Below are 26,921 nucleotides of genomic sequence, written 5' to 3'. Positions count from 1 at the left end.
AAGCTAATGATCCAACCAGCGGACCAAATTTGATGATGAATCCTGGTCATGTGCCACGTGTGGCACGTTGCACATACCCTAAGAAGAACTCAATCCTGCAAGGCATTAAGCACTCTAACTCCAATGCAGCAAATTACTTTAAGCACACGCTTAATTTTAAGCATCCAAACAGTCCCCATTGACTTCAATACTGACTACAAACATACTTAACATTAAAAACACATGCTTAAGTGGATCAGGGCCAAAGCACTCTGCAATTTCAGAACTGAACTCAGTAAGAGCTCAGTAAAATAGGAAGCTTTGGAGCACGGAGATCATCATTTGCTATCTATCACATTTGTCCCACTGGTTTGACATCTTCCTTCAGGATGCATATGGCAATAAGCATCAGAGACCATAAATTCAGATGTAGCTTTTTATTATTAGTCACTAATAAGACCCCCATTATCAATAATTCAGTCAAGATCTAGGCATTCAACCTTGCATGAATTACTGAAACATGGCTGGATAACAGCTTTACCTAGCCAAATATCTGAGCCAGTGACATATGGCTGAGCTTTTGTATTGGATCTCCAGAGCAGAATGTATCTTGTGCCAAAGATGAAAAAATCCATCTTATGTGTGTGGATCCTAGGATAGAATACATGGGTAATTTTAGTGAGTTACCTATTCTCCTTGTCAGGAATTTGCTGGAATTCCTGCCAGACCCTCGTGGGATTTTGCCTGGTCTCCGACTGGAATTTCGGAGCCTTCTTGTTGGGCAATTTTAGCATATTTATATATAGGCATTTCTACCACACACACAGTAGCAACTGATCAATGTATAAAAGCACAAATAAGTCAGCTATCTCCTCCTTCTCCTCCTTTTAAGGTGGTTTCTTACCATTACTGGGTGCTAATGTTTGGGTCTTTCTACACCTACTTTTTAACAAAGCTCTGTGGGGAAGTTCTAAGGTGCTCTGCTGGACACATCTAAGTGTGGTGAGATGAGGTTTTATCTAATCTCCTGTAGAGTTTTATAAATCACAGAATATGCTGATTCCAAATATTATGAGTTGAACCCTGGGCTTCATTAGCAGAAGCATCTCCATTCAGCATGGGGCTAAGTGGAATGGATAAGATCTCTTCAAAGCCCTGACTGGGCTAGGGCTAAGTTAAGGACTTTGAAATCAATCCAAAATTCAACTGGCATCTAATATAAAAGTGCAGAGTGGGTTTTGTTCACAGTGCTGCTAAAGAGGCATGTTTACCATTCAGAGAGCAATGCCTTCCACCCCAAAGGTGGCCGAATTTCAGTGGTGAATGTATGATTCCTGTATATCCCTGTGTCAGAAAGTTTATTTAGCACTTTAGCATGTTTACTAATAAAATCAGTTGAGACACTTGCCCCTCACATGTTTATCTCCCCAGTGGCTGTTGCAAATAAGACACACATATCCCCTGTGCATATTTTACTTTCTATCATCCACACACGTCATTATTACTATTTGTATTGTGGTAGTACCTACGAGCCCCAGGAACAGACCCCTGGAAACAATCATGCTAGGTGCTGTACACAGAACAAAAGGATTTTCCATGAGGACCAAGAGTTTATAAACCTGTGAAAATCCCCCCAACCCGATGAGAAAGATATCTTTGTTCTGGCCTCCTTACTCCCTACATGCATTCCCCTGAATCTGCAAAAGTTGGACTTTCATCTCATTCACCTTCCTGAAAACCATCATCTGGGATGCAACAATTGCAAGTTGCGTGTGCTGTGCAGGTGCAAATTTAGCAGCATTTTGGTAAGTCACATTTGGCTTCCAGGATGAAGAGCGCTGTAAGCACCATACTTATTCTTCCGTTATAATTAATATATAGGCAGACACTTACTGTTACAAGTGCCAAAGCTCAGTGGGGATCATTCCAAGAAGCGTCTGTCTCATCTACTGGCACTGACTTTGAGACAATCTGCACTCTGCATCTGTGCCTGGAACAAAGATCACACAGTAGCCACTGCACTAGCAGAACTTAACTATAAAGTGAATGTATGGCTCACCTCCCAAGTTATTATCCCTCATTTATTACTCCTAACAATGGAGCCAATGTTCCAAGAGAAATATGATACAGCAAGTCCATGTGTGCACCATATTTTGAACATTATGTAATCCTGCTGGTACATAGTTTTCTTATGAATGTCTGAATATTTGGGCTGACCTTGTGGCCAGCAGTTGCACTTTGCTCTGACCCAGGAAAGAGCCAATACTGGGGAAAGGGAGCCACAGGAATCTATTTAGAGAAGAGGAAATAAGGACATTATTTAAAAAGTCATCTCAGGTGGCAAAATTATAGCTGTAACTCTTTTAAGCATGTAGTGAAAACACACAATTCATACAGAACTGCAGTATTCTAACTGAAAATGTCCTCTGTTCAGCATCAACTCAGAAAGCATTTTCAGGGCAGCAAGGGAGGTTGCTCTTCAGTTAGCAAGGCTCTGACTGCTGAGAATGATTGACATTCTTAATGGTTAACATGGAGACATCTCATCCAGAAGATGCGACTGTGGATATAGCTTGTGACAGACACCAATAAGGATGAGTGGTGTGCAAAGGAACCCCATGAGCACAACTATATGAAAGGACACGATAGCAGCACTTAAAAAGATGTGACCTTTGCTGACTTGAAGCTGATGGTCTTAAAAGGTAGGTATGACATTAGCTAAATGAATGGTAAACTACTAACATTTCTATGATGCAAGAAGCCACTATTTTAACAAACTGCCTCTCTGTTTGATTTTATTATTTATACAAATTCAATTATAGGAGGACAAGCCTCCCCGCAGTTATTAAGAGCCCATTTCTGCCACACTTCCTCATACTGATTGCAACGGGAATTCTGACGGAGTTCATTACTAATTAATAAGAGTCAGGGTGAAGAATGGGTCCCTACAATGTTGACCCAACACCCACTAAAGTTCATGGAGAGACTCCCAATGACTTCAATGGGCCTTGGATGGGGCCCTTGCTATGTAAATCACACAATATACAATGTACCATATCTCTGACATTTCTTCCTTCAGAACAAAAATCCCATTTGCATCTTTTGCAAGTGATATTAGCTACTGTATTTTTGGCTAAATTTAGAATGGGTAGATGCTCCACCCACATGGGCTTGATCCAAAGCCCATTCATGTAAATGGCAGCTTCTCACTTACTTCAACAGGCTTTGGATCAGGCCCTAATCATTCTTCATATCCTCAGTTTTACAACTTAAAGGCTGCCATCCATCCCAGAAGCATCTGTACAATGGGAATGGGTGAAGTGAATGCTCTTTTGCTGAGCACTTTAAGATTTTGGCAAGGCAATATATCAGAGTTATTATGACTTTTATTTCTAACCTTGCTTGAATTTAAACAATTATAAGCTTGAATTTGTTTAATGTAGAGAATTAACAATTTACATCACAGCTAGCAATGATTTCTCTGTGTTAAATTATTACAGTAATAAAGGCATAGCTAATGTAGTGCTTTAGGCTACATTTACACTGGACACCACTGGACAGCAGCAAATAGGGTATGTGTGGCTACACGCCACAGTGAAAAGCGGGGTGCATCCACAGTGTGGTGTGGAGCTACATGGGTCAGTGAAAAACTAGTGGAGGAAGGCAGAGCGGAAAGGCTTGACAGTGGGGAGCTGCTGTGGCCTCTCCCCAGCCAGAGCCTTTCCCTGCTGCTGGAGTCTTTCACTGCAGCAGGGAAAGATTCTGGCAGCTCCCCACTGCAGGAGTTTTTCTCTGCTTCCTCTCCACTGCTGAAGTCCTTCCCCCACTGCTGCAGCTTTTCCCTGTGGCAGGAAAAGGCTCCAGCAGCATGGAGGCAGCTGGACACCACATTGCTAACAACAACAGTGCACACCGGGGAAGCACTGCTTGGGCGAGTAGAGAGCTCTGTAGACATATACTCAGACACAGACCCCACCAACTTCCCCCTCACTTATATCTTTTAAGCTAGCCGCAGCTCCTTATTCCTTTGTTTTTCAGCAGCTTTTGAAAAGCTTTCTTTCATAACAAAGTAATTTGAAACACATGCTGGTCATTTGCAGAGAGTTAGCTGGTCACTTGATTGGCAGGTCTTGTTTCAAGCTGCTAAACTGCACTAACAGAAAGAATATAGTCCTCATATTATTTTTCCACTTGAGCAACTGCTAACTGTGTCGTGAATGGTACAGTAGCTGGTCCACAGACAATCCCTGTAAGTCATTCACACTATGGCCCTACCACCCCTGTAATGTTGCCAGACATTTCCCATTACAAGATAGCGTTTTCAGTTGCTTATAATTTTACCAAACTATAACTGAACTTTTGGACTGAAATTTTACATGCCAAGAGTCTGCCACAGGTTGAATATTTTTCTCCTGTAAATTCAGTTAAAATGGTTCAGCTGTTTTCAAGAATAAGGGTAGGAACCGTTGTTTTGCCCATGTTAAAGTCTGGCAACGTTTTGTTTGAACAGCACTGCAGCCCCCATGCTTTGGAGCAGGGATTTGAAATTTGGAATGGACATGGCCTTTGTGTCACAGATGTACCTTTTGCATGATAATTTTACCAAATTTGGCCAAATTATAAAAACCAGAAATCAGTTTGCACCTACTCAATAGACCTCAGCATTAGCAGCTAAAGTCTCTGAAGATTCCATCTTCAGTGAGCATACTTGAGGCTCTCACAGCTCCCAGTGCTGACCAGACTCTGCGCACGCCATCCCCACAGAGCAGCTGAGCATGCTCCTTCCAGCCCAGACATACAGAAGCAAAAAGCCAGACCTTCCCTGTAATGGCTGCTCCGGGCCAGGTTGTGGCGGGACATAGGAACAGAGAGCACGGAGCTTGTCTCTCCTGCGCTCTGAATGAACCTGCCCCCTGGCAGTGGAGACAGAAATTGCCCGATTCCAATGCAGAGGGGACAAAAGCCAGACTGGGGTAAGGAAAAGGACTAGATTGCAACAGGGAGCTGGTGAGACTGGGACTAAAGGGAGGGTGGTGAGAGAAACTGTGTCTAGCAGTGTTAGGAGAATGGGACTGGGAGCCAGGGGGACCAGGACCGAGATAGCAGAGGTTGGGAAAGGAGAATAAGACTGATTACTGGGGAGGAAATGAGGGGGAGAATGAGAGCCAGTTGCCTCGGGGACGGGAACACCACTGAAATCAGAGGAAGAGCTGGGCGTAGGGATGGAGACTGGGACTAGTTGGGCATGGAAACTGGGACTGGGAACAAGTGGGGGGAGGGAATGGAAATCAGCATGAAAAGGGTTGAGAGACAAATCTGACAAGCAGCTGAGGTACTGGGGGAGACTGAGAGGAGAAGCCTGGAAAGGGAGACTAAGAAAGGGAGTCAGTGAACGGGAGGGAGAGACATATCAGATGGAGGAGCTAGGAGAAAGGAACTTGCAGTAGCTGGGAAAAGTGACTGGGATTGGGTATGGGTAGTAGACTGGGACTCTGAAAGCAAGCCCCAAGGGGGAGACTATGACTAGCAGGTATGGAATTGGACTGGGATGAGAAGGCTGAAGAGCCAGGACTAGGGCAAGGAGCCAGAGGTAGTGAAGAGGTAGGACTGGGACAGGGACAAGTTGGCAGGAATGGGGCAGCAGAGTCTGTGCCAACTAGAGCACACTTCCCTCCAGAGACTGGAATGGGACCCAAGATTCCAGAGTCTCATCATTCCTCTGCTGAATGCAAATACCTGTGAAATCAACTGCCAAACTGTATTTCTCTCATCCCCGTCTAATTCTGGTCCACATAGCAACAGTAGCATAGTCACTTGTGCTAACAGAAAAAGTGATAGAGGTCAGTGCTAAATGTTCTAACCATGCTGATGAATCATGGGGGTGTCAGTGATGCCACATGATGTAATTTTGGATGGGGGTCACTTTGCTTTTTGAAAACCTTGGCAATTACATACAAAAAAGTTATGGTAAAACATTATTATTAGGGTAGCAAAGTCACACACTCAAAAGTTAGGACTGACAGAATTAAGACTGGCCATCCAACTTTAATTAATCAGCTTTGTAAATATACATTATGATACATTCTTTAATAACATGACACAAACCATTATTTCCACATGACCCATGTGCTGAGGATGGATGGTGCTCGAGCTCTTAATCGGCAGCTAGTCAAATATTTTGTTTTTGTAACTTTTGCGTGCTTGATTTTGGAACCTTAATAATGGTTTAGTGCAGCTTGTATGTATAGAATACTAGGAATATCTCAAGATGATAAGATGGTATAATTAGAGAGTCTGGCCTGTTCAACAGCACACTTGTTTCTGGAGGTCATGGATTCAAGGCCCAAATCAGCTCATCGCCATTTCTGATACCATTCCTTTAACATTTCTCTCCTGGCTGCATTTCAGCTAGGAACAACGGCCTTCTCTCACCCCTCGCATGTGCATATTCTCCCCTTGTTAGAACATCAATGCATTCTTAGTTGGGCAGAGTCCATGACTATGTCCACAGGAAAAAGGCAGGGTACGGCTGGGCAGCCAGTTATTACTGAAAACAACATTGTGGGCCTGATTCCATTCTAACTGAAATCAACAGCAAAACTCCCACTGACTTCAATGGAAGAGTTGTTGGCCTCCACATGGACACCTCAAAGTGGGAAATACTGTGTCAGCAGGGCTGGCTGTAGCAATGGGGGTGAAGTGTACTTTCAAAGCAGGGGAAATGGGAGCCATTCCCCATTTTCAGTATTTCCATCTCTCTCCATTCCCCTTTATATACACTTCAGTTTAGTTATTAGAAGAGATGGGCTAGATTCTGCGGTGCACCTCCAGAGAGACAGCACAGGAGACAAAGGCCAGGTCACAGAAGAGGGAAAAGGTGTGGTTTGCACTGTCCATGTACTCTCTGGATTCTTAGTTGCTAATAGTGGATGAAACAGCCCTCAGCATAAACTAGAGCAGCCTCTGAGGGCTGCTGCTGAGAATCCCCCATAGCACTCAGCACTGTGAGTATGTCCTCTCCTATCTCCAGTGTGCCTCTTACACTGAGACTTGCCAGGGCTTTACATCAGCCCTGTGTTGCATCTGTGACAGAGGATTCTTCTCCCAGCCCCTCGTGGCTCCTGAGAGACTTCTACACACCACCACAGTGACGTATGGGGCTTGGAGTTGTGACCAGGATCAACCTCCCTCCTCCACCCAACATATCTACTGTTGCTTCACTGACAGAAAAACTGCATTCCCCATAGAAAATGCTACTTAAAAATAAATTTAAATACAATGCCTGCTGCTCTTACTCACAAGAACAGCCCCTCTGAAATAAACAGAACTACTGGGATGAGTATGGGCTGCAGGATCCAGCTCCAAGTCTTCCTATGGGGCCAGTGAGTTGTTTACCTCATGGCTAAGCATTTCGTAAATAAAAATGCGAGAGATGCCACAAAGGGATCTTCCACTAAAAATATGTTCACTGTCAAATATAATGACAAAGCCATTAATCACAATTTAATCCCCATAATCTCCTTTAGAGATAAGGCACTTATTCAGGTTTTAAAAAGGGAATGCTGCAACAGTGATATGTATTAAAAACATTTAAAAGCAGAAATTTACAAGCAAATATATAGACAGATAGATTTATTAATTCAGTGAGAAATTTTTTCTTACATAATTCTTATACTTCTAGTATGTATCAACACTCTGGTAGAGGAGGCGGTGCTAATCAAATATAAAATAAATCCACAGGGATTTGACAACAGCAGAGGTAAACAAGAATTCCTTTAAATACACATTAGGTTTTATTTCCTCTCCTTCCCTTTCCACTAAGTGACAAAAGTTGCTTCACCCAGACTGAAAGAAATATGCTGCTGCCACTCTGACAAGGTGTCAGCAAGTAAATAGTGTTTTAGGAGCAATTTGACTAGCTCCCTAACTTCCTTCTGAAACCAGCCAAATCATGTCATCACTGTGATGAACAGGCCAGAAAAAGAGACAGTACTCATTTAACATTTCCAGCATGGCTGTTTGAGGAGATGACACAATGTACCTTTACAGTTTATGGTCCTGATTCTGCAAATCTTTATGAGTAACTCTACTCAATGCAACTATTCCCAAGAGTGTAAACACGGTGTGTATTTACACATAAATACACACATGCATCCGTATATAGTCTATATATCTGTACACAGCGTATATTACATTATTTACACAAAAACTACACTCAAAAGATTATTCAGGTTACAAAGTCAAGCACTCAAAAGTTAAGAAATGTCAGAATTAAAGTTCGCTGTGCAACTTTAATTTGGCTCCCATGTGTATATGCTTTATGATACAGTCTAATTACATTTTAGGACACTTTTTCCACAGAAACAGTCTCATTCAGCGTACCAAAAGGACAGTGCAGCTATTCAATATTATATTCATTCTCCTCATTGGCCCCATGCCTTATTTATTGCACACTATTCAAACCCTGCTCTGATGATAATTAACTTCCTTATGGGCTTTTCTATGGTGCTCAGCACTATGGAAAAATTTGACAGAATTCGATTTTTATTTATTTTTATAATTTCTGTGAATAATATTGATGTTTCTTTTTAAAGCAATTGTTATCAATTTAAATGTTCACAGGTGTGGGAAGTTATGGGGGAATCAGACAATAATTATTAAATGACAGTAGAAATTGAGATTCAAAAAATTAAAGCATCATCAAACTGGTAAAATACAAATTGCCAATATCACATCAAAATATAAAAAGTAAATATCATGAAACAAACTCTAATAAGTTCTCAAGCAGCATTTTTCTTACTTTTCCTATCTGTAAATTTCTATTATCTAGGAAAATATTTTTTCATTGGTTTGTGTGCATATGGTAATGTTTGCCAACATTTACTGATAAAAACCTAATAATGAGTGTGCTCCATAAGTATTAATTAATTTATCTTCATAACACCCCTCTGAAGTGAGGGATTGGTATTATTCTGATTTTACAGATGGGGAATTCATTCAAAGAAATATTTAGGTCAAAAGTATCCATGAATTTTGGCTGCTCTGTTTCAGATGCCTAGGATCTGATTTTTCAGAGTACTTAGCATTATTTAGCACTTTATATTGTCAAAACACAGCTCCCATTGACTTCATTTAAGTTATGAGTGCTCAGCACTTCTGCAAATCAGACCCCAAGGTCTGAAATCAGATATCTAGAAAACAAAGAAGACACAAGTGAGCACCTGTGAAAAGTATGGTTTAAGTTAGTTGACTAGTATCGCCTAGAAACATCATGGCAGAGGCAGGGCAGTGAGCCCCAGTGGACACGGACTCTTCTGCCTATCCCTACCAGTGTGGCCCTTTATGCCCTGTCCCTTCCAATCTTTTTCTCTCTTCCCCACACTGGCCTCCACTCCCCACACTGACATTGCCAGTCCCCACAAGCTCCTCATCCAATCTCGGTGTGCCCCCTTGGCTCCTTGTCCAACCCAGTCCCAGTTCTCCCAGTCTCTCTGACCAACCAGTAGTAATCGTGCCCCTTATCACATCTGTATCCCTTCCCTCCACATCATGGATTCTCAGTTCTATTCTTCTTGATCAGCTAGTCACAGTCTCCCCCTGGTGCCGAATCCAACTTTAGTATCCCCCACACCGACTGGATCCCAATTCCCCCTCTCCATTTCCCTCACCGGATCTCAATCCCAGTCTGAGTCTCCTAGCCCAATCTGTCCCATGCTGCACCCCAGCTCCCAGCCAGTCCCAGTTTCTCTCTCCCTCTGCCAGCCTCCCACACCAGTTTCTCTTCCTTCCTACCTGATGGTTCCTTGTCCCAGTCTATTCCCCCTTCCACTCCAGACCCTGTTGTCCTCTCTGCATATGAATCAGGCACACACTGGCCCACACTCCTCCACACTGCATGGGCCTGGCAGTGATGTCACTGAGAGCATAGAAAATGCAGTTTTCCTGCTCTACATTCAGGTGCCCAGACCCAGCACAGCCCACAGCAGCCAGAGCTGCAATTATAGGGAAATTCCGGCTCACCCCTGGGCTGGAGTGTGCCCAGTGCTGACAGAATCTTCAAGGAATGTGCTTTCCACCTCTAATTGCCTCTTCAAGCTTTCCACCTCTAAATGGCCACCTGTGTTTTCAAGCCTTACCTCATTTCCCTTTAATTTAGCACAAACAAACATAAAACATTTTTTTTTTACAGCATGGTTTGTTTGTTCAGTGTTACATAAAAAGAGGGCACTTTAAGACCTCAGGTTAGCAAATGTGGTCCTTAATAGGGAACCTGTTATTATTATTATAAACTATGTGTATTATAGTAGCACCTCGGAGCCCCAACTAGGACCCTGTTGTGCTAGGCACTGTGCAAACAAAACAAGACAGTCCCTGCCCCAAAGAGCTTACAATCCAAGTATTACCCTGACAACACAACTCACTGGAATTATCTAACTTGTTCCACATAGACCTCGCTTCTTCTACAACACACAAAAGTTGTGGAAGTTTCATAGTCAACACTGCACTTTTGTTGACAAAGACAAGACATAGTAAATTAGGATTGATTTTAAGGATATGTTATTTGTATAGCAATATTGTTAGTGAATGAACTTTGAGCTTTATCATCCTTATTGACAATTTTAGATTGATTTTTCCTTAAAGTTTCTCAGGAAGCTTCCATTACAAAAGAAGAACAATAGGGGTTTCATAAACGATGCAGCAGGTAGGCAGAGTTGTAGGAAACAGAACAGAATGGCTTGCATTCCTGGGCCCCTAGACCCTGATCAGTCTAGGTACCTCTTGGAACTTGATGGCATTTATTCACATCATTCATCATACTGCACACTTACTACCCTATTCAAAGCACATAATTTCCCAAGGATTTACAAAGAATACATGCTTCCTAATTGATAATTTGATACTTTTTCTTTTAAGGGAACCCTTTTTAAATCTCCACATTGCATGCAAGCTACACAACTAACAGACCCAACCTATCTTCATGTACTCCCACTCCAGTTCCATCTGCCCTGCCTTCAGTGCTTGGCGGCTGGAGAGTGGTGGTTGTTGGCCAGGTGCTCAACTCTGAGGCAGCACCCTACCAGCAGCAGCACAGAAGTAAGTGTGGCAACATACCACGCCACCCTTACTTCCGCACTGCTGCCTTCAGAGTTGGGTGGCTGGAGAGTTGTGGCTGCTGACTGAGGGCCCAGCTCTGCAGGCAGCAGCGTAGACGTAAGGGTGGCAAAACCATACCATGGCATCCTTACTTCTGCGCTGCTGCTGGTGGCAGCTCTACCTTCAGAGCTGGGATCCCTGCCACCAGCCCCTGCGCTCCAGCTGCCCAGCTCTGAAGGTAGCGCCGCCACCAGAAGCAGTGCAGAAGTAAGGGTAGCCATACTGCAACCCACCCCCTCCCCTGCAATAGCCTTGCCAACCCCCCACCACACACACACAGAGAACTCCTTTTTAGGTCAGAATCCCTATAATTACAAAACCTTGACATTTCAAATTTAAATAGCTGAAATCATGAAATTTAAGATTTAAAAAATCCTATGACCATGAAATTAAACAAAATGGACCATGAATTTGGTAGGGCCCTAGCTATGGGTGTACAGGAATAGTCAATTGATAAGCAATATTATGTCTACCCAGAAATGAGGGCTGCAGTATGTATGTACACTCACCCCACCCCTTAAAATCCTTTCTGTTTTTTAACACTATATAAACACAATTTAAAAGCATTTGTTTTCTATTACAAGTAAAAAAAACTAGTTTAAAATGCAAATGGATGTAGTTACATGGTTTATAAGGATCTTGACTGCTTAAAAGCACTTTTGAAGATTGAAACTACAAAGTTTCAGATTTTCCATTCCTTTGGGGGAACTGACTTTGTGCCTATTACTTTTTTTGATGCCACAGGTATCTCCATTTGTTATATTAATGCCCCTAATCCATTCAGTGCAACAGTAAATTCATGCCAGGGGCACCTGTCCCCAGTGAAATCAAAGGCAAAACTCCCACTGACTTCAGCTGGGATAGGATTTCACCCCTAGTGCACAGGTCTAGGTATTAATCTTTTTTTAATCTGTTAAACAGTAATATGAATGGTCCATTGGCTCTACAAAATTTAAAATAGGGCACCTTAAGAGTCCATTTTGGAAAAGGTAGGACTCTAGTCCCTTACTTTGCCACGTATTCGCTATTTTAACCCCATTTAAGAACACACCTTTTTTTTTTTTTTTTTTTGGCAGCGTAGACATACCCTGTGTATCCCATTATCTTCACATCATGGAAGAATAGGTCTGATTTGATAGTGATTTCTGCTCTACTTTCAAATATCGCTTCAGATTTCACAGTAGAGAATTAACATTTGTCAAGCCTTTGAAATTTATGGATGAAAATAAAGCAGCCCTATCCTAAGAAGTTAGTTAGACAATTTCACCAAAAGTGTTCAGTGAAAAATGGGGGGGGGGAGAGATTTGGAATTCTTTTGTAAAAATTCCATCCCATCCCAACCAGCTCTAATTCAAGATATGCAAAATCTATGTGAATAGCCAAAAAAAAAAAAAAAAGGACCTGAAAGCAACAGGCATCTTTGTAATGATTAACAAATAAATTAATGATCATGGAGCATTTACAATCAGCTGTCACCAAACGTTCTTCATTCCCAACTCAAAAGAGAAATCTAATTAAAGAGCTGAAATGCAGAGCAGATGCATTAATAAAAGGAAAAGGCCATAGTACAATAAAAACCTGTGCTCCTACAAGCATTGATCAATTAAGGAATAAATCCAAGACCAGTACAAATCTAGTAAAGAATTCATTAAACATTTATGAAAAATCCCAGAGATGTTCTGGTGTGATTTATAATAATACTGCAACCCTCTTAAACACATATTGTTGCTTTGATGCACGTTTAATTATTATTTTAATTGGTTTATCTTTTTGTAATGTTTTAGAGATTTTAAGGTACTTCTACATTGTCAAATTAGTGCACTTCAGACATTTTAATTTACACTTGTTTAATCAAATGCAATGTAGGCAATTATTTAATTAACCAATTTATTCCATTCTCAAGTTTCTAGACACTGCACTATAAAAATAAACTAAGATCTTCAGAGATTACTGCACAATAAATGATTTATTCAATTCATTGTTCTGTTAAATGATTTTCTGTTAGTTTCTTTGTAAAACAAATCCTAGCTTTTACTTAGCTCTGCAAGTCAATGTTTCCATGGTTCTTAGTTTCTTGTAACTTAATTTCACACACGTAAATCTACTTCTGAAAGTTTCTAGAGGGATGTTTCAGGTACCTCTTTCTGGAAATCTCAAAATATTCAGTGGTTCCCATAACATCATTCAGGTGAGCAAAGCAAATAGGATTTGGTACCTAACAGAAATTGCCTTTGAGTTTGTAATTTTATTTTGTGTAACTTTGCTCATTCTTCATGACTCTTGGGTAACTGTGCCATGTAGGGCTGAAAAGTGATTAAAAAAATTAATTGTGATTAATCACACTGTTAAACAACAACAGAATTATTTAAATATTTGTGGATGTTTTCTACATTTTCAAATATATTGATTTCAATTACAACACAAAATACAAAGTGTATAGGGCTCACTTAATATTTATTTTTATTACAAGTACTTGCACTGTAAAAAAACAAAAGAAGTATTATTTTGCAATTCACCTAATATAAGTACTGTAATGCAATCTCTTTATCATGAAAGTTGAACTTACAAATGTAGCATTATGTACAAAAAAACCTGCATTAAAAAATAAAACAATGTAAAAGTTTAGAGCCTGCAAGTCCACCCAGTCCTATTTCTTGTTCAGCCAGTCACTCAAACAACTTTGTTTACATTTGCAGGAGATAATGCTGCCCGCTTTTTGTTTATAATGTCACCTGAAAGTGAGAACAGGCATTCACATGGCACTGTTGTAGCTGGTGTCGCAAGATATTTACGTGCCAGATGTGCTAAAGATTCATATGTTCCTTCACGCTTCAACCATCCTTCCAGAAGACATGCGTCCATGCTGATGACGGGTTCTACTCAATAACAATCCAAAGCAGTGTGGACCGACATGTTCATTTTCATTATTTGAGTCAGATGTCACCAGCAGAAGGTTGATTTTCTTTTTGGTGGTTTGGGTTCAGTAGTTTCCGCATCGGAGTGTTGCTCTTTTAAGACTTCTGAAAGCATGCTCAACACCTCATCCCTCTCAGATTTTGGAAGGCACTTGAGATTCTTAAATCTTGAGTCGAGTGCTGTAACTATCTTTAGAAATCTCACAGAAATCTTCTTTGTGTTTTGTCAAACCTGCAGTGAAAGTGTCCTTAAAATGAACAACATGTGCTGGGTCATCATCCGAGACTGCTATAACAGGAAATATATGGCAGAATACAGGTACAAAAGCAGGGGACATAAAATTCTCCCCCACGGAGTTCAGTCACAAATTTAATTAACACATTCTTTTTTTAACGAGCGTCATCAGCATGGAAGCATGTCCTCTGGAATGGTGGCCAAAGCACAAAGGAGCAAACAAATGTTTATCATATCTGGCATGTAAATACCTTGCAATGCCAGCTAAAAAAGTAGGAGCATTGCCAGCAGATCAAGGGAAGTGATTATTCCCCTCTATTCGGCACTGGTGAGGCCACATCTTGAGTATTGCATCCAATGTTGGGCCCCCCTCTGCAGAAAGGACATGAACAAATTGGAGAGAGTTCAGCGAAGGACAATAAAAATTATTAGGGGGTTGGGGCACATGATTTATAAGGAGAGGCTAAGGGAACTGGGCTTATTTAGTCTGCCAAAGAGAAGAGTGAGGGGGGATTTGATAGCAGCCTTCAATTACCTGAAGGGGGGTTCCAAAGAGGATGGAACTAGGCTGTTCTCAGTGGTGGCAGATAACCGAACAAGGAGCAATGGTCTCAAGTTGCAGTGGGGGAGGTCTAGGTTGGATATTAGGAAAAACTATTTCACTAGGAGGGTGGTGAAGCACTGGAATGGGTTACCTAGGGAGGTGGTAGAATCCCCATGCTTAGAGGTTTTAAAGGGCTGACTTGACAAAGCCCTGGCTGGGATGATTTAGTTGGGGTTGGTCCTGCTTTGAGCAAGGGGTTGGACTAGATGACCTCCTGAGGTCTCTTCCAACCCTGGTCTTCTATGATTCTAAGAAGAGGGCAGCATTATCTCCTGTAAATGTAAACAAACTCGTTTGTGTTAGCGATTGGCTTAACAAGGAGGAGGACTGAGTGGACTTGTAGGCTCTGAAGTTTTACATTGTTTTATTTTTGTACACTTTTTGATTTCAATTACAACACAGAATACAATATATATGAAAATGTAGAAAAACATCCAAAATATTTAATAAATTTCAATTGGTATTCTATTATTTAACAGTGCGATTAAAACTATGATTAATCGTGATTAATTTTTTTAATTGTAATTTTTTGGGGTTAATTACATGAGTTAACTAAGATTAATTGACAGCCCTAATGACATGCTATTACCAAATTTCTCCTGAAAGCTTTCCTGTTGCAGAGATTTAATGCAGAATTCAACAATAGCCTTAGCCTTTATAAAGATACCCTACTTCTCCTGTATAAATATGCCACTTCTTCATTCAAGAGATCCCTACTTCCATTTACGATAACTCCTCGCTTAACACTGTAGTTATGTTCCTGAAAAATTCTATTTTAAACAAAACGAAGTTAAGCAAATCCAATTTCCCCATACGAATTAATGTAAATGGGGGGGTTAGGTTCCAGGGAAATTTTTTTAGCCAGACAAAGGACTATATTTTATATACATACATAAATGTATATGTACATACATATACACACACACACACACAGTATAAGTCTTAAACAAACAATTTAATTCTGTACAGAACAATGAAGATTGTGCAGCTTTGTTGAGGAGGTGAAGTCAGAGGATGGAAGAGGGTAGAATATTTCCTAGGGAATGCTTTACTGCAGGGGTCGGCAACCTTTCAGAAGTGGTGTGCCGAGTCTTCATTTATTCACTTTAATTTAGGTTTCGCGTGCCAGTAATACATTTTAACGTTTTTTAGAAGGTCTCTATAAGTCTATATATTATATAACTAAACTATTGTCGTATGTAAACAAGGTTTTTAAAATGTTTAAGAAGCTTCATTTAAAATTAAATTAAAATGTTGATCGTACGCCGCCGGCCCGCTCAGCCTGCTGCCGGCCTGCGGTTCCGTTCACCGAGGCTGGCAGCAGGCTGAGTGGGGCCTGTGGCCGGGACCCCGGCTGGCAAGGGGCTGGCAGCCAGAACTCCAGACCGGCAGCGGGCTGAGTGGGGCCGGCTGCCGGGACCCCAGACTGGCAGTGGGCTGAGCGGCTCAGCCCGCTGCCACTCAACCTGCTGCCAGTCTGGGGTTCCGTCCGCCGGCTCCTGCCATCCAGGGTCCTGGCTGCCGGCCCTGCTCAGCCTGCTGCCGGTCTGGGATCCCAGCCCTGCCCACATAGAGTGGGTACCTACCTTCTCCCTGGTTCTAGCCCATTCTCTTCCTCTCTCACCACACTGAGCTGAGGGTGGGGGTGCACTGAGCACAGGGCTGGGGGTTGGGGTGTAGGGTCTGGCCTGGAGCTAGAATGAGGGAGGGGGCTCAGGGTTGGGGCAGGAGGTTTGGGTGTGGAGTGCTTACCTGGGCAGCTCCCACTTAGTGTGAGGGGTGCAGGTAGGAATGGGGGGGTGCAGGAGCTCTCATTTGGTGCTCAGGGTGGGGGTCAGAATGTGGGGGGTGCAAGAGTCAGGGCATGGGGTGTGGGGGGGGGGGGCTGGGTATGTGGGGGGGTGCCGGAGTCAGGGCAGAGGGCTGGGGGCATGTGAGGGGGGTGGAGGAGTCAGGGCATGGAGTATGGGGGGTGCTGGAGTCATGGTGGGGTGCAGAGGTCAGGGCAGAGGGCTGGAGGAGTGTGAGGGGGTGCAGAAGTCAGGGCTTGGGGGGCTGTGTATGTGTGGGGGGTGCTGGAGTCAAGGCTGGGGTTGTGGGGGGGTGTGTGCAGGGGTCAGGGAAGAGGGCTAGGAGTGTGGGGGGGTGTAGGGGTCAGAGTAGAGGGCTGGGAGTGTGACTAAGGTCATGGAGGTGGTCCCAGCCCCCGGCCCAGAGCAGCTCACGGCAGGGGGCTGGAGGGAATATGCCCCCTTCCCCAAGGCCCTGTCCCCACCTCGTCTCCGCCTCCTGCCCAGAGCAGTGAGTGCACTGCGGCTCCGCTTCTCCCCCTCCCTCGCAAGGGCCATCAGCTGATAGGCGGCAGGGAGGAAGAGGAGGAGGGGCAGGAACCCAGCACGCTGGGGGAAGAGGCGAGGGAGGGGGGAACTTACCTGCCCTGCAGCAGCAGCCGGCAGGACCAAGCTTCTTCACCCTGCCCACACGGGAGGGGCACAGAAGAGTGGGCCGGGGCGGGCAGGATTTTGAATGGCACACTGCTGCCTGCCGGGGACCCGGCCTGGGTTCGGCAGCGGGCTGAGCGGGGCCGGCAGCTGGGACCCATCAGGCAGCAGCGTGCCATTAAAAATTGGCTCGCGTGCCATAGGTTGCTGACCCCTGCCTTACTGCAAAATGATGGACTAGCACTCAGCTGAGCCCTCATGGGTTAACACATTGTTGTTAATGTAGCCGTGTGTGTGTGTGAGAGAGAGAGAGAGAGAGAGAGAGAGATGCGCATTGCCCCCTTAAGTACGCTGACCCCACTCTAAGTACAACGCCTTTTTAAGTAGATCAGCAAGTTGAGACAGCAGCTGCTGCCAGCAAGCTCCCTCCATGCTGAGCCCTGTCGTGTCCCCCCCTGCTCCGTGGAGATGGGGTAAAGGACCAGGGGGAAGGGGGACACCCTGACATTAGCACTCTTATTTCCTCCTGCCCCCTGCACAGCAAGCAGGAAGCTCCCAGGAGCATCTCCAAGGCAGAGAATAGGAGCAGCACACAGCAGTGGGGGGAGGGACAGCTGAACTGCCCGGCAATTGACAGCCTGCTGGGCGGCTGCTGCACAGGGAATTTAGGGGAGCTGACAGGGGGGCTTCTGGCCACCCTGGTTCCAAGCCCCCACCAGCTAGCTCCAACGGGCTGCTCTTCCTGCAAGCAGTGGACAAAGCAGGCGGCTGCCAAACAATGTTATAAGGGACCATTGCGCAACTTTAAACGAGCATGTTCTCTAACTGATCAGCAACGTAATGAAACAATGAAACGATAACCGGGATGACATTAGGTGAGGAGTTACTGTACTTACTTTTATGATAAACAGACATTTCTATTACTAATTACTTCTATTAGCACTGCAAACCCAGTACAACTTAGGAGGTAAGAACTGGATTCTATTCCTTCTTGAGCATTATCATCCAATCAGTCACACCTGTGAAATCCCATGGACAACAGTCCCGGTTGCACAGATGTAACCAAGGACATACATTTAACCATCAGAACATTTACTAACAATGAAGACATAAGAGAAATAATGAACCCAGCTTCCCTTTCAGAACACAGTTTGGGCTTGCAGGGATGACTGCTTAAAGAAATATTTTTATTTATAAACAACATATTTGTTATGGGAAATGAAATAAAATAAGCATGGAACCCCACAATGCCATTTTTACAGTCACTTTTCAGAGCCGACCCATGTTTTTAAACAGTAGGTTTAAACTCAGCAGCCAAGACTCACTGTAACAGCTTTCCTCCAGTTTCCTTTGCACTCAGATGGAGACACATTCTCTATCCAACCAGTAATAAACGTCAATTGCAAAAGGTCTTTTGGAGAGAATCCTTTGAAGGTAATTAACTACTGAAACAACTTACCAAGAGTTGTGATTGATTCTCCATCACTGAAAAATTTTAAATCAAGACTGGACATTTTTCTGAAAGATATGCTCTAGTTAATTACAGCTGTTGAACCTGAAGCAGAAATTAATTCAGGGAAGTCCTGTGGCCTGTTATGCAGAAGGTCAGACTAGAAGATCACAATGGTACCTTCTGGCCTTCAAAGTTATGCATCTACAGATTTACTGTGCAAGTTTACACTCACCAATAAATTAACCAATAAAACAGTAATGCTAAGAATACTAATATGCGTACTCACTCTTATCAGAAGTCAATATATCACTGATGCAGGCTTCATAGTCAGTATAAACAGTAATCCCATTTTAAACATAAACCAGTTTTGTCATCCTAATGAATCTCCTATAAAACAAACAAACAATCTCCTCTACATGAATGTAGAGCCCCAATTATACACACATTCAGGCACATGTTTAACTTTCTATACTGTGAGTAATCCCAATGAAGCATGGCATACATCGGGTTAATTGGGGCCTAGAACTACTGATAAACTTGCTCTACCATACAAAACGGAAAGATACATAACAGCTTTCATGACAAAAGTAAACGGAATGGTTGTTAATGCAATACAAACTCTTATGGTACAAGCAAATGGAAAGTAAAATGCTGCTTCAGCTCTCTCTATTATAGAATCATAGGGTTTGAAGGCACCACAAGGGTCATCCAATCTAACCTATTTTGACCTTGAGAGATTTAGATACTTTTTATTTTTAGCAATGAAAAAGCAAACCCACTCAAAACAATGGTTCTTAGAGGAAAATAAATTAGCAGTCTGCGGATTGTAATATATCAGAAATGTCAGAAGTTTAAAAGCAATTGGCAACTACCCTCCTTTTTTGTTTTTAATAGCTTTACCAAGATTTCTCAGAGTAGCCTGAAATGAGACAAGCATAAAAGCAAAATGAGTTTTTTATTTAAAGACTTTAATCTTGTGATCACAAAGTGTGAACAAAAAGATACAGGATGTAGTCAATCAAAATTATGAGTACAATAGAACATAATGTGCATTCACCGCTTTGAGGAGGAGATAGGAGATATAAAAAAAAATCTTTTATATTATTTGAGAAAAAATATACCTTAATACAATTTCATGTCCCCAGAAGTGTACAGAGACAGTGCTTAGTAAACTGCATATAGTTAGTTAGACTAAGCTTTCTGTTCTTTAAGACCCAGTGTTTGATTTATCAACACTTGTTAAAGTGAGTATGCCATTAGACATATCAGAGAACATATGCAACGAGAGGTTCTGCTCCCACTGAAAACAATGACAAAACTTCCACTGCAAGAGACAAAAAACTGTACACTGAACCAAATTCCAAGGCTCAAACCACAAAGAAAAAACACAGTAGCCCCAATCATAGCCTAGACTCAGGGTTAAGAACATAAGAACAGCCATACTGGATCAAACCAAAGGTCCATCTAGCCCAGTATCCTGTCTTCCAGCGTGGCCAATGACAGGTACTTCAGAGGGAATGAACAGAACAGGTAATCATCAAGTGATCCATCCCCCATTGCCCATTCCCAGCTTCTGGCAAACAGAGGCTAGGGACACCATCCCTGCCCATCCTGGCTAATAGACATTGATAGATAAATTCATGGAGGACAGGTCCATTTCTTTTTTGAACCCTGTTATAGTCTTGGCCTTCACAATATACTCTAGCAAAGAGTTCCACAGGTTGACAGTGCATTGTGTAAAGAAATACTTCCTTTTCTTTGTTTTAAACCTGCTGCCTATTAAGTTGAGTGATAAGCCCAATAGCAGACTTGGTGCATAGTCACAGGTAGACACGGTTTGGGCCTCTAGATAGAAGCTAATGACGGGATCAATTTACAATTTTGGTCCATACATACCACGACCTAATACCCAGGGATTAGGGGAGTTAGAGAAAAGTGCCTTGGACTAACCCAGCGCTAGGCCAGTTTAGCAAGGCACAGATCCAAGCCCCCTCTACCCCCACCAATAAAAATCCATAATATAACTTTAACTACACACAATCAGCCTTTTAACTATATTTTATTCCTCTCAGGAAATCAACTTCTTCTGAACTCTACCCCTTAAAGTCCTTTATTTATAGAATCACAGAAATGTAGGGTTGGAAGGGACCTTGAGAGGTCACGTTGTCATTCCCCCTGCTCTGAGGCAGGACCAAGTAAATCTGAACTATCCATGACAGGTTTGTCCAAACTATTCTTAAAAACCTCCAATGACAAGGATTCCACAACCTCCCTTGGAAGCCTATTCCAGTGCTTAACTATCCTGATAGTTAGAATGTAAGTTAGATATCAAGAAAAACATCTCCCTTGCTGAAGATTAAGCCAATTACTCCTTGTCCTACCTTCAGTGGACATGGACAACAATTGATCACCATCCTCTTTATAACAGCTCTTGCCATATCAAGCCCCATCCTCACCACTCTTCTCCTCTCACAACTAAACATGCCCAGTTTTCAACCTTTTCTTATAGGTCAGGTGTTCTAAATCTTTTATAATTTTTGTTTCTCTCCTCTGGACATCCTCCAATTTTCCCATATCTTTCTTAAAGTGTGGCACTCAGAACTGGACACAATACTTCAGTTGAGGCCTCACCAGTGCCAGGTAGAGTGGGACAATTACCTCTGACATCCTACATACAACACACTCCAGTTTATGCACCCCAGAATTATATTAGTCTTTTCTGCAGCTGCATTATACTGTTGGCTCTTATTCAATTTGTGATGCACCAGATCCTTTTCAGCAGTACTACTGCCTGACCAGTCCCCATTTTGTAGTTTTGCATTTGATTTTTCCTTCCTAAGTACAGTATTTTCCACTTGTCTTTACTGAATTTCATCTCATTGATTTCAGAACAATTCTCCAATTTGCAAAGGTAGCTTTGGAAGATAGTAGTAGAATTCAAAGTGCTAGCAACTCCACCCAGCTTGATAGCATCCACAAATTTAAAAATATGCTCTTCATTCTATGACCCAAGTCATTAACGAAAATATTGACAAATATCAGACTTAGATACTAGATACTCACACCCCCAGTTTAACAGGAAACCACTGATAACTATTGAGTACAGTCCTTTCAACCAGTTTTGCACCAACCTTACAGTAATTTAGTCTACACCATATCTTCCTAGTTTGCTTATAAGAATGTCATGTGGGACTCTGTCAGAAGCCTTACTAAAATCAAGATTTATCACATCTACAGCTTCACTCTTATCCACTGGGACAATAACCCTGACAAAGAAAGAAATTCGGTTGGTTTGGCATGATTTGTTCTTGACAAATCCACGTTGACTATTTCTTATAATCCTATTATACTGTAGGAGCTTACAAATTCATTGTTTAATAATCTGTTCCAATATCTTTTCAGGCATCAAAGTTAGGCTGACTGGTCTTTAATTCTCATGCCCTCTTTCTTCCCCTTGGTAAAGATCAGTACTGTGTGTGCCCATCTCCAGTCCTCTGGGACCTAATCTGTCGTCCATGACTTCTTAAAGATAATCGCTAATGGTTCTGAGATTGCTAGCTAGCACCTTAAGTACCCTGGGGTGAATTTCATCAGGCCTTTCCAACTTGAATACGTCTAACTTATCTAAGTAGTGTTCCCTATTTTTGCTTATGTGCCTTCCTGCTTGTTGTGAATATTGTGTTAAGTATCTGGTCACAATTTACCTTTTTAGTGAAAAAACACCTCATCCCTGAGCTCTGTTATTAACTCTCCTTCCCCGCTAAGTAGAGTGCCTACACTTTCCTTTGTCTTTTTCTTGCTTCTAATGTATTTATAGAACCTCTTCTTATTGCTTTTTATTTCCCTTACTAGATGTAACTCATTTTGTGCCTTAGCCTTTCTGAATTTGCCCCTACACACTTATCCTATTCTTTTGTCATGAAGTTTAAGGCCAGAAGGGACCACCAGATCATCTTGCTGATCTCCTGCATATCAGAGGCCACCAACACCATTCAGCCCACCATACACTTAACCCAACCAAAATTAGATCACAGTATTACAGCCCACATGAGACTAAACTATTGTGTGTCACAGGCACAGAATAGGAGGGACTGGGGTGTACTAGTGCCTGAGGTCCCTGTAATGGCAGGAAACTGATTGAGATATATCTAGATAATCCTAGCTAGTGACCCCCACCCCATGCTTCAAAAGAAGGGGAATAAACCCAAGATCACAGCCAGTCTAACCCGGAGGAAAATTCCTTCCTGACCCCATATATGGCAATCAGTTAGAAACTGAGCATGTGAGCAAGAATCAGCGAGCCAAGCATCTGAGACATAGAATGCTTGGTGCTACCTCAGAACACATGGCCCTGTCTAGTGTTCTATCTTCAGCCATGGACATCTCTGATGCTTCAGAGGAAGGAGACCAAATAAAAAAACCCAGAATACATGGGATGGGGGAAGGAATCCCTTCCTGACCCTTGCATGTAACCTCTTGAAGCCCTAAAGCATGAGCTTTTAGGAATACAACATACAAATCAAGAATGACCCCCAGGGCTGCTGAGTCCTGCCCCCATCACAAGCAATCCCATACCATTGCACTTATAAATTTGTCCAATTCTCTTTTAAAACTAATTGTTTGTCGTCCCCCCACAACTTCTACTGGGAGACTGTTCCAATATCACACCCCTCTGGTGATTAGTAACCTTATAGTTTCCAGCCTGAATTTGTGTATGGCCAGTTTATAGCCATTTGTTCTTATACCAACATTGTTCTTTAGCTTAAATAGCTCTTCTCCCTCCCTGGTATTTATCCCTTTGATATACTTAGAGAGAGAGTAATCATATTCCCTATCAACCTTCCCTTTCATAAGCTAAATTAGTCAACCTCTTCCAGTCTCCTCCCCTGATCATCCTAATAGCTCTTCTCTGCACCTGTTTCAATTTAATTTCATCCTTCTTGTACGTGGGTGACCAGAACTGTACACAGTATTCCAAATGAGGTCTTACCAGTGCCTTTTACAATGGCATTAATACATCTCTCTTTCTGCTGGAAATGCCTCATGTGGCATCCTAGGATCACATTAGCCTTTTTCACATCATATTGGTGGCTCATAATCATCCTGTGATTAACCAGCATACCCAGATCTCTATCCTCTTTTGTTGCTTTCAACTAATGAGCCTCAAGTTGTAGAAGACATTCTTATCAGACCTTCTTTGTATGACCTTCAACCTTCACATTCACAACCAATTCCTCCCTAGTCAGGATCAAGTCTAAAATGGCTGTCCCTCTGGTTATTTTCTCCCACGTTCTGAAACAAAAAGTTGCCCTCAATACATTCCAAGAACTTATTGAACATTTTGTGTTTTACCATATTATTTTCCAAACAGGTGTCTGTGTAGTTAAAGTGCCCCATTATTACCAGTTCTTGGATATTTCTATTTGTTCTAGAAATGCCCTATCCACCACCCCCTTCTGATCTGATGGTCTATAATAGACCCCTACTATGACATTGCCACTGTTTTTCACCTTTTATTTTCACCTAGACACTTGCAATTGGTCTGCCTCTCACTTCCTTGTGGACTTCAAAACAAGTATAGATATTCTTAATGTAAAATGCAACAACTCTTCTCTTTTCCCCCGTACCTGCCCTTCCTGAACAAGCCATACCCCTCTATGCCAATATTCCAGTCAGGAGATTTATCCCACCAAGTCTCTGTGATGCCAATTACATCATAATTTAGCTTCTGTAACTAACATTTCCTGTTGATTTCCCAAACTCCTTGCATTTTTGTATACATATCTAAGAAGTTGAGCATATTTCACCATTGTTATCCCTCTCGTTGCCTATGACCATATTATAATTTTCCATTCCCTCTCCCCTCCCCCCGCCCCACCCGGAAAAAATAGCCCTTTGTTAAGATAAGGTTTTGTTTTGTTTTTTAAAGTGACTTATGGGCTTTTGTGACCTTTCCCCTTTGAACCTAGTTCTCATTAGCCTGGCAAGTCAGTGTGCAGTGATGTTCTTCTCCTTCTTGGTTTGATGGACCCCATCTCTTCCTTATCTACTGAAATATTCCCTGCCACAGGTTCTGAAACATGTAAGTTTCGTAATCAGGATATACCGAAAAAACAACAAAACTATTTGCCAGCTTAACTAATTATTTGTATTTATATCTCTATCCACTCTACCTTACACAAATACCAGCAATGACTTGTGTTTTCCAATTTATCTCTGACAAACACCCCTATGAAGCCAATTATTGGATTATGGTATCATAATCAAGTAGTATCTAGAAAGCCTGAAGCACACATTCCTCACAGCTACCACAAGAAACAGTATGTGACAAATGACGGGTTAAATATAGTTTCCACAGAACTTTTTTTCTCCCAAAATATTTGCCAAAAGCCACCAGATGAACCCAAAATCTGGAAAGCATTTTGCTCCAGCCAATCCACTACTGTTTTCCACAACTGGGACTGTTAGAACTTTATAATGTTCCTTTGTATCAAGGTATATTCACTGACATACCTAGAAGATTCTTTTCCTGCCAGTGGATGTGCCCAGTCCGTTGATTGTGAGACTTCATAACTTTATCATCATCCTAAAGTAGCTCCTTCAAAACTCAGTCTGCGTGCAAATGGAATTTTCTTGGATGAAATAATAACTGAGATTATCTCAACATTTAAACCAGGGGTAGGCAACCTATGGCACACGTGCCAAAGGTAGCATGTGAGCTGATTTTCAGTGGCACTGACACTGCCCGGGTCCTGGCCACCAGTCCGGGGGGCTCTGAATTTTAATTTAATTTTAAATGAAGCTTCTTAAACATTTTAAAAACCTTATTTACTTTACATACAACAATAGTTTAGTTATATATTATAGACTTCTAGAAAGAGACCTTCTAAAAACGTTTATATTACCAGCACACAAAACCTTAAATTAGAGTGAATAAATGAAGACTAGGCACACCACTTCTGAAAGGTTGCCGACCCCTGATTTAAACAGTTCAGTTTGTCATTAGCATGATAGATTTCAGTCTTTGAATTTTCCTAGTATATTTTCATTTGAATCTCACAATACAACCTCCACAATATGTTCCAGTTGTATTTCTTCACACATTTTAATCCCTAACACATGCTGAGTTTCAGAGCCAAAATACATAAAAGTATGTGATTTCCCAGGCCTGACTCTGTACTAACTCACCCCTTTGTGCCAGAATGCACGAGAACAGACTGGAAGTGATTTACACCCATCTTTCACAGGTGTAAATGATTATACTAGGTACAAGGCAGTGGAGAAGCCGGCCCTCTTTGACTTTATATACACAGCATAGCTAATACCTCAATTACTGGTAATTTCTTACCACTGTATACTGTTAATTTCAATTTGTTTTTGTCTCTTCTGTCACAGATGTATTCAAAATTTTGTGGTGTACCAATTGTGTCAGTAAATCGATGTGATTCCTATGAATGACAAACTTACTTGTTGTATGTAGTGTTTAGCCGTGTCAGTCCCAGAATATTAGAGAGACAAGGTGGATGAGGGAATATCTTGTATTGAACCAACTTCTCCTGGTGAGAGAGACAAACTTTTGAGCCACAGAGACGACTTCTTCAGGTCTAGGAAAGGTACTCCATGCAGTATTCAGCTGTGATGCTTGAAGTACCTTTCCCAGACTTGAAGAAGTCTCTGTGGCTCAAAAGCTTGTCTCTCACACCAACAGAAGGTGGTCCAATATAAGATATTACCTCACTCACTTTGTCTGTAAGCTTAATTGTGACAGTCTCCATTGAATTCCAAAATTGCTTTCCAGTCTTCATTTTCCTCGGTCTCAATGCAGGTCATTCTTCTAATAAACAAAGCACTTGTTTCATTAGTTTTCATAACTGTATGCACTTTAATTGCTTTGCAGATTTATCAAAATAGATCTGTTACAGTTGCTGAAGTATTTCCTAAATGTTGGACAGCCATTTTTGGGATGCTGTCAGACACCAGTTATGGCCTTGGACCTACAAATGCTTAAGCATATATAGTCCCACGGAGCTCAATAGGACTACTCATGTGAGTAAAGTTACTCATGTGCTGTAGGGTTGAAAGGACTGAGACTTTGCTCTCTGGCTCTTCTAAATTTTTAAAGAAATGTACTCTTTCTGAA

At 42.0% G+C, this 26,921-nt stretch overlaps 1 protein-coding gene across 8 annotated transcripts in view; it reads right to left on the bottom strand.

Annotated features, from left to right (window-relative positions):
- Positions 1-26,921, bottom strand: part of GULP1 (GULP PTB domain containing engulfment adaptor 1) — a 274,829-nt gene that overhangs the window by 229,476 nt on the left and 18,432 nt on the right. For 2 of the 8 annotated variants that reach the window (XM_043525325.1, XM_037912573.2), the window contains exon 2: positions 1,873-1,969. The exons of the other annotated variants lie outside the window; for them this stretch is intronic. The gene's annotated coding sequence lies outside the window, so the exon portion shown is untranslated. The remainder of the gene's footprint in view (positions 1-1,872; positions 1,970-26,921) is intronic. 8 annotated transcript variants of the gene reach the window in all.

The sequence above is a fragment of the Chelonia mydas genome, chromosome 11 (assembly GCF_015237465.2).
Source record: "Chelonia mydas isolate rCheMyd1 chromosome 11, rCheMyd1.pri.v2, whole genome shotgun sequence".
Taxonomy (NCBI): Eukaryota; Metazoa; Chordata; order Testudines; family Cheloniidae; genus Chelonia; species Chelonia mydas.
This window is presented reverse-complemented; position numbering and strand designations above follow the sequence as displayed.